This window comes from Sus scrofa, chromosome 13 (assembly GCF_054392235.1).
Source record: "Sus scrofa isolate SSC_HxYL_T2T_F1_AM1 chromosome 13, Sscrofa_HxYL_maternal_Yorkshire_Landrace_v2.0, whole genome shotgun sequence".
Classification (NCBI taxonomy): Eukaryota; Metazoa; Chordata; class Mammalia; order Artiodactyla; family Suidae; genus Sus; species Sus scrofa.
In genome coordinates this window covers 38,205,497-38,214,505 of record NC_139395.1, presented here as the reverse complement: position 1 = coordinate 38,214,505, position 9,009 = coordinate 38,205,497, and the positions used below count along the sequence as shown (strand labels likewise).

General features: G+C 44.6%; 1 protein-coding gene across 5 annotated transcripts in view; it reads left to right on the top strand.

Moving 5' to 3' along the window:
* The first annotated feature begins 1,732 nt into the window (after window positions 1-1,732).
* The window catches only part of SCN5A (sodium voltage-gated channel alpha subunit 5), a 134,521-nt gene continuing 127,244 nt past the window's right edge, over window positions 1,733-9,009 (top strand). For 2 of the 5 annotated variants that reach the window (XM_084987718.1, XM_084987708.1), the window contains exon 1: window positions 1,733-1,819. The gene's annotated coding sequence lies outside the window, so the exon portion shown is untranslated. Of the gene's footprint in view, window positions 1,822-4,189; window positions 4,258-9,009 lie in introns of those variants that run through there. The other 3 variants (XM_084987717.1, XM_084987707.1, XM_084987714.1) reach the window with 2 other exon arrangements.

The window sequence follows — 9,009 nt, the reverse complement described above, 5'->3', positions numbered from 1 at the left end:
CTTTAAGGACAATCCTCAACCAATACAAGACAAGAGTTGGAAGATAAATAAGTACCCCCAGCCACCCATGCATGGAGGAAAAATTCTGAGTCAGATTTCTCAGAGAATCCATAGAAAGTCTGAGCCCTAGTTGTAAGGCCAGTTTTTTCACAATCCTGAGAGTAAGTGCTCCCTTAACTTTTGTACCCTGGGCAACTTTCCAGACTCACTCTACCCCTGCCCTGCCCAGTTGCCCATAGCGCTAACCAGCTTTGGGGGGGAGTTTATGCCTTCCTTAGCTGATTCTCTGTCTGCTTCTTTTGACTCTCAGAATCATCTCTGAAATAAACTACCTGCCCCTAGGTCCTTGTCTCAGCTCCTGATCTGGGAGAATGCAAATTAAGACAAACTTCCAGATATCCCTCTGCTCAGAATTAGGAAGCTATTTTCTCATGCGGTCCTCATGCATGCCATCTGAAGACTTGCTATGTATGACTCCTGGACAAAGGTCTGCAGGAAAGGAATCACTTCCCCCAGCTTATACAAGTGTACAAAGGGTCCTGCCTAGAAGCAGTATTGTCATCACCCCTCCTAGTTTTCTACCCATCACCCAATTGATTGTATTAGGTTACTTTCGCATTCTGCAGTTTGCAAGAAGACCCTCCAAACTGGGACTTTACCTAGAGGTTGTCATGGTGACTTTCTGGCACACAGCATTGTACTAAGTGGCCATCAGTTAACAAGGAGCTTGGCTTGTGCCACTCAGAGCAGCAGAGGACTATGGGAGAATCTTTCTGGCTTCCCCCTTGTTGTCCATCCCATTAAAGAAATCAGGAGTTCTCTGGTGGCCTAGCAGTTAAGGATCTGGCATTGTCACTGCTGTGGCTTAGGTCACTGCTGCAGAGGAGGTTTGATTCCTAGCCTGGGAATTTCTGTATGCTGAGGCTGCAGGCAAAAAAGAAAAGAAATCAATGAGCAAGGCAAAGCTCTCCCCTGAAACCTGAAAAATAAGTAAGGGGTCAAACTGGTGGCTTCATTCCAGTGACGTCATATGCGTGAACTGTGATGTCTACCTAAGTCACCACTATCCCTTCTTTGGACTTGCACCATGTTTTACAAATTCTACATCTTTCTGAATAGAGATCTCTTCAAGAATAGTAGAGAGCACTTCTAGATGTCTTTATTCTGCCAGTTGAAACAGTTTCTGCAGCAATGAGTTCTAAAAATCCCTCACTGGAACTCTCCCATAGGGAATCTACAGACTAAGACAAACTTCTCCCATAACACACTGCTATGGTGAGGCAAGGACCACTGTGTCCATCCTGGTCCTCCAAGAGCTGAGGTCAGGTCAGAACTAGATATGCAAGAGATTTACTGGGAGAAACATTTATGAAGAATAAAAGGGAAGGGGGAGCAGGAGTTGGCAGAGAGAGCCTCAGACTGTGATGCAGGTCTGACACTGTGAAAGGAGAGAGGGAAGGAAGGAAGATGAGACAGAAAGAAACTCTGTACATTGAGGCCACTCAAGGTGGCTGTTCTCTTGCTCTCTGTACATCCCCTGCACGACCAGTGCCTGCTTCACCAGAACCCTATGCAACTGACTGACCTTCCTACACACTTGCTCCAGGCCCCAGCTGGTGCTGGTTCTTATCAAAGGAGTGGTGAGGGGCGTGCCCCTCGCTTGTTACCCTGGTAACTAATGAGCCCACCTGGAGTCAATTCCCCTTATAACTGGTAACTTATCCCTCCCACCGGAAGTGAAGGCTGCTGCCATGTCCTGCCTGCCATCTGGACGTCTGCTGCACACGGTGGGGTGTCGCTCTAGGACCTTGCTTCAGGCGTGTAAGCTCCCCAGTCCATTGAGCCATTGATGTCTCTGTTATGACTCCCAGCTCTGTCTTTGGTCTTTGAGCTGGGCAAACGTGGGGCTTGTTGGTCTTCGGAGTGCAGCCTGACAACTGGCAGAGCAGACAGGAAACTGAGGAAACTCCTATGAGCGCCAAGATGAGGGGAAATACAGGATGGGGAATGGAAAGTTGTGGGGCTTCAGCTGGAATGTAGGGCTTGAAAGTTGCGGGAGTGATCCTGGGGTGGCATGGGTATGAAATTAAAAGAATCCTAAGGAAAGCCCTGACGCTTTCATAAAAAAATTAACAAAAGAATTGGTTACTGAGGGAACTGGTGAATATGGTTATAATTTTATGGATTTTTCTGGAATATTACTGCTTTTGATCTGTGTTTTCCAGATACAGGGGAGCTTTCACCCTCAAGTTAGTTATGACTTGCAGCAATTTGATAAACTACTCCTGTGGGTAGAATTGAACTCGTTTTCTTTTCTCTCTGCCTGGTTCCTCTGTAAATTGGAGGCTCTTGGGTTCTGAGCAGCCTTATCAGGATGATGGAAAAGACTTGTCTGACACCCCTTCTGAGGAGTTCTACCACTGCTGGTTTGGAGGAGCCTATGTTATCAATTGACCAGACTTACTTTGCAAACTAATTCATCTTGATTTGGCGGTGTTTGGTGGAGATGAGGGTAATTTCAGAACAACATTATGTTTCAGTGGATGTTAAATTCCAGTTCTGTTATTTGAGGTCTAGATTTAGGAACGTTACTGTGATAGCCGTATTTTCACCCTGATATTCAGCAAAGGAGGAAAATTTTCTAATGGAGTTGTCACAGAATATAACTCCTTGCAATGTGTGACAATGCTTGCTTGTAAGGCTGCTGCTGAAAGCACATGTACGATGCTTGTGTCACACTTGGGTGTAAGTGATAAAATGTATGGCCTCTAAAGCGTTTCCACATTAACAGATCTCTGAGCCTGTTAATGAGATCTGATTTGTTTTCCCCCCAATGTGAATGACTAGATGAATATAAAGGGGTCCTATACCGAGGGACATGATCTGAACCTGGGGTAGAAGGCAGCATCCCAACATTATAGGACAAATACTTTGATTGTCAGTGTTTCCTATTGAAAGATTTGCAGTCAAAAGGACATGATGGAAAAATCTGCGGTACTGAGGTTGGGGGGAGTCAGCAGGCTTATACATGGTTTAACTTAAATTTTACTGACCAAAGTGGCCTATTTTGTGGCCTTTCAGAGATGCATTTACATCTGCTTTGGCCACTGAGGAAGAGAATGCATTTGAAAGTCAGAATGGAGTTGCTGTGGTTCAGACATCCAAGGTAAAACTAGGTGGCCATTGTAGACATGATTTCAGACACATTCCCGTATAATTGAAAAATAGAGTTTTCTGAATTGCATTATTGCACACCAGGACAAAACCACAGGCGAGTGTGATGTTCTCTCAGAAGGTGGTTACTGCTTGTATTTTACTCAGTTGTCATCATCTCCCCTGTGCTGGGCCTGTTAGATGGCTTACATTTCGTCCCTAATCTGGGCAAGGGGAATCTATTTGAGGACTGAGCCACAATGATAGCTTCACTGTGAAATGAGTTTAATTGCTGGGTCTTCAGTGAGATGCTGTTGTCATCCTTCTCAGGACTTCACGAAAAATTGACCCGGCTACTGGGACTATTTGAGGATGACTGACAGTGGGGGGAAAACTCTCTCACCACCTGTCTCACATGCCAATAGGTGAGGAAGCATTACTATACACCTGACTTCCCCAGAGCCCTGCCCCGGCTATGCTGTGTGGAATGGAATAGGCTGACTTCTGGACGCACAAGTCCAACTAGTGGCATTAAGTCTTCTGTTGTTGTTGTTGTTGTTTGGAAAAACTTAAAGGGTCCACCCTAATGGTGCTTGACAATAACATGGGGAGGCAGACTTGTACTAGGACTGCTGATTCCTGCCCAGGCCACCAGAATGTTCCTTTTAAAGCCAGAGCCTGCCCCTCCCCATCTAGTGCCCCCTACACACTTGACTCCAGGGATATTGCAGAAGAGGGCCAAGCCAAGATTGTAAGGGTCATGCAGGATGTGTAGGGATGGAATGTAAGGTCAGACCACTCACAGTGGCCATTCTCTTGCTCTCTTTACATCTGTATCTCCTGTCTGACCAGTGCCTGCTTCACCTGTACCCTATGCACTTGACTATACATTTGCCTCCAAGCCCCAGCTGGTGATGGTTCTTCTCAAAGGGGGACATGCTTCTTGCTGGTTTCCCTGGTAACTGATGAGCCCACCTGGCATCAATTCCTCCTATAACTGGCAATTTTCCTCTCCCCTTCCCCTGAAGTGAAACCTGATGCCATGTCCTGCCCTCCTTCAGCTGCACACGGTGGCAAGTCGCTCCGGGACCTTGCCTCAGACATGTAAGCTCCCCCATCCATTAACCACTGTCGTTTCTGTTGTTGACTCTAGGCTCTTCTTTTGGTTGTAGCTGGGCAAGCACAGGGCTTGTGGGCCTGCAGGGTGCAGCCAGTTTGGTGGGGCGTCCCAGAAAAGAGACTGCCTGGTGGAGGTCTCTTTCCTGGGCGAGCATGGCCCAGCTCTTGTTCCCCCACCATCTTTAGTCATGGATGGGAGCAGCGCAGGGAGAAGTTTCCTTCTGCATGAACATTGCTGTAAATCTTGAAGGTGCCACAACTGGAGGTTACCAGGGCAGATACTCAGAATGTATTGTTGGAGAATCCTGAGCCATCTTGAAGCAGAAAGGATGTTTTCTACTTAAATCTAGCAACCCTTCCTTCCAAGGTGCCCCCAGTCATCACTGCCCTGAAGCCGGGACCCCCTCAAGAAGCCCACACACAATAATTTTGATATTTTCCAAGTCAGTACAGAGGAATAGGCTTACCTCCTCCCCTCTAGCAGGGGCTGTGCCTTTCCCGCTAGTCCTATCTACCAGGGTGGGGACAGAGTGAGGCAAGCAAAGTGCCCTGGGCACAGTATTTAGGGAGGTGCTCATTCTCAAGTCCTATTGTGCACCTTATAAACCTGAGAGTGGGCACCTCCTTACATTTTGCACCCTGGCACCTTTTTTGCCTCATCCTAGATTTGACCCCATTTGCCCCTGCTTCTAATCCACCCATGGAAATTTACAGTGACAGTCTGAGGTTATTCTCCACATTCATTAATGCCACAGCCTCTGGCTCACTGTCGACAACCCTATTCCTATCCTCAGCTCCAGAGGGGCTTGTCCAACACAGGGGTTCTCAGATTCAAGAGGCACATCCTCCACCCTACATTCACCACCCACTCAGCAGTCATCACCATCAACAATACCAATCTTATAATCTTGCCAACTATCCCCTCTCCAGTGCGATTGCCTTACTACCTCCACCTCAATAATTCCCCAAATGCTATAGGACTTCTATCCTTCGACTTCCATCACTCCCCTTCTCTCTGTCCCCACTCTGTGTCACCGTCTATCTTGATAATCTAATGCTTCGGAACATGTTCAAACCTTTTGCGACCTTCTCCCTGCCTCCTACATGTCCAGTAAAACTTTAAATTCCTCCATTTAACCCCAAATCTCTACCTTCTCTGCTCCTGCTCCCGACAGTTGCTGGTCTCACTTCAATTTCATAACCATAAACCTCAAATGGGCTATAAATACATTCCAATTATCCTACTTGCATTTCCCTAGAAAGTTAATTTTCCTACCCTCTTTTTTCTCAAACTCACAACCCTCCCAACCCCTAACTTCTCTCCTTCATTTCTCAGTCTATGCTCCCAACACTTCTCTATTAAATGATGCTATTTCATTTCTGTCACTCACCATTCCTTAAATTTTTATTTACTTATTATTGAAGTAAAGTTAAAGTTATATGTTACAGGTGTATGATGTAGTGATTCACAATTTTAAAGGTTATACTCCATTTATAGTTAGTATAAAATATTGGCTGTACTCCCCATATTGTAGAGTATATCCTTGTAGCTTATTTCATACCTAATAATTTGTACCTCTAAATCTCCTTACCCCATATCTCCCTCCTCCTTTCTCTTTCGCCACTGGTAACCACTTGTTTGTTCTGTGGTCTATGTGTCTGCTTCTGTTTTATAATATTAATTTATTTCACTTTTTAGGTTTCACATATAAGTGATGTCATAGAGTGTTTGCCTTTCTCTGACTTATTTCACTTAGCAGAAGTCCATCCATGTTGCTGCAAATGGCAAAATTCTATTCCTTTTTATGGCTAAGTAATATTCCCTTGTATATATGTACCACATCTTCTTTCTCCATTTATCGGTTGATGGACACTTAAATTGCTTCCATATCTTGGCTACTGTACGTAATGCTGCTATGAACATTGGAGTACATGTATCTTTTTGAATTACATGGGTTTTTTGTTTGTTCATTTTGGTTTTTTTTGACATATACCCAGGAGTAAAACTCCTGGGTCATATGGTAGTTCAATTTTTAGGTTTTTGAGGAACCTCCATCTGTTTTCCACAGAGGCTGCACCGGTTTACATTCCCACCAACAGTATATGAGGGTACTCTTTCCTCCATATACTTGCTAACATTTCTTATTTGTGTTCTTTTTGAGGATAGCCATTCTGATAGGTGTGAGGTGATGTCTCGTTATGGTTTTGATTTGAGTTTCCTTGATCATTAGTGGTGTGGCACATCTGTTCATGTGCCAGGTGGTCATCTGCATGTCCTCTTTGGGTATGTTATAACACTTCTGAATGAAATCTCGGATTGTGTCATAACTTTGCTGGTTATTTTTGTGTAATAAGTCACTTAAGTCTCAAAACACAATTGATTTGACATTTAGCATGTTGGTCCTGTGTAATAACCAAAGATTCCAACTTCATTCAAAGTTCTGGTTCCTCCCTGTCCCTCAAGCTGAGGTGGGCTGCAGCAAGCTCTCCACTCTTGGGAAGTGGGTATTTCCCTGCTTCCACTCCCCTAGATGCTGTCTCTGGCTCCAACTGGGTTTGTGGGTTGGAGAGAGAAGGGACCTAGAAAATTCTCCTGCTTTCTGAGCCTGGCTAACATTTAAAGATGACTCTCAGGGAGCTTTTATGAATTCATCTAAAAGCTCTGGTTCTGGGAATCTCTCACCTGCAGTTCCTTTGTTTGGAGTAATATGCTCTCCTCCAGCTCATCTGCCCACTCGCTTTTTCCTACAGCCCTGAGAAACCCTGAGGTGGTCCACCTCCAGGTTCTGTCTGCTGAGGGCCCTGATAGATTCATAAACTCTCTCTCCCTCTCTTCCCCTCTCCCTCTCTCCCCCCTCCTTTTCTCTCTTCCTTTCTCTCTCTCTCCCATAACCCACATCTGATTCATGGGAACAGCCATGGATCTGACAAATACCCTGACAAATTCTGGGAGGGCATCTCTGTCACAGTAGAGCCACCTCTCCTTCGGCTTCTCTGCCAACAGCTAAGACAGCCCACCATTGGCTGTTTAATGTCCCAGGAAGGAGTCAAACACAAGCCACTGCCTCTCCCATTTGCAGGGTTCCCGAAGTTGGCCTCCTAAAATCCTCCTCACAGAGTTCAGATAAAAGGCAGACATCCCACCCACAGCACCTCCCCAGTGGAGGTGGGGATGGGTCTCTGCACACTGTATCTGCCCACTATAGCCCCTCTCATCAAAGAATCAACCCCGAAAATCCTTCCACCTTCATCCTGACTCTGTCATCCTTCAATGTGAGTAAAGTTTGAGTCACGGAACTATTTCTTCAAAAATTTGCATCTTGGTCTAGCACCTCACTTCAACATGTCAGATTTATTACATTTTGGTGTCTCAATCAACACTTAGAATTTAACATCCTGTTACTCTTAATTGAAAGAATAAAGTTATCAGACATCTTCCCACCAATAAATAGACAAACCCACCTGCCTCTATAAGCACATGCTCTGTGCTACCCCCTCCTAAAATGAGGCCAATCAAGAGTCAGTCTGTGCCTCCAATCACATACATCTTCAATCCAGCCTTCAAATATGTTATGTGTCCCCCATCTTAAAACACACACTCCCCTTCCTCCCCACAGCTCCCTCCCACCCATCTGCCTGTTGTCCTTCACAGCAAAACTTGGCTGAAGGTGATCTAGACTCACTCTACTCATTTAACTCTCGTTTGTTGATTTGTTTGATTTGGGTAGAATTTCTTTCTATTTTTTTATTCTAACTTTAAAATGCAGAGAAAAGTACAAAGAACAATTCCACAAACAAACCCCCACTTACCCACTACCTAATGGTTAACAATAACTGAATTTTTTTTTTTTTTTTTAGGGCCATACCTGTGGCATATGGAAGAAGTTCCCAGGCTAGGGGTTGAATGGGAGCTACAGCTGCTGGCCTGCACCACAGCCACAGCAACTCGGGATCCGGGCCGCATCTGCAACTTATACCACAGCTCACAGCAACACCGGATCCCCAGCCCAATGAGTGAGGCTGGGGATCGGACCCACATCCTCACAGATACTAGTCAGATTCATTTCTGCTGAGCCACAACAGGAACTCCCTAAACATCTTTTCATGACTTTATTTGCCATCTGTATATCCTCTTCAGTGAAACATCTGTTCATGTCTTTTGTCCACTTTTCGATTTGTTTGGGTTAGTGTTACTGTTGAGATTATAGAATTTTGTGCACATACTAGACAACAGTCCTTTGTCAGATATGTGGACTGCCAATATTTTGTCTCTAACTATAGGTTGTCTTTTCATCCTCTTATTAGGGTCTTTTGCACGAAAAGTTTTAAATTTTTGATGAGATGCAATTTACCAAGTTTTCCTTTTATGTTTCATGGTTTTGATGTCATGTCTAAGTCTTAAAATCTTAAAGTTTTTCACCTAAATATTTTTCTAAAAGTTTTTTTAGTTGTACATTTATATTTAAGTGCGTGATACATTTTGAGTTAATTTTGAGGTTTTGGTTTAGGTTCACTTTTTTTTTTAGCTGTGCCCATGGCATGTAGAAGTTCCCATGACAGGGATCAAACCTGTGTCACAGCAATGACCCAAGCCATAGCAATGATAATGCCAGATCCCCAACCTGCTGCACCACAAGAGAACTCCTAAGTTCATGTTTTTGCTCCAACACCATTTATTCAAAAGTCTATCCTGACTCTATTGAAATGATTTTGCATCTGTCAGAAGTCAGTTAGACA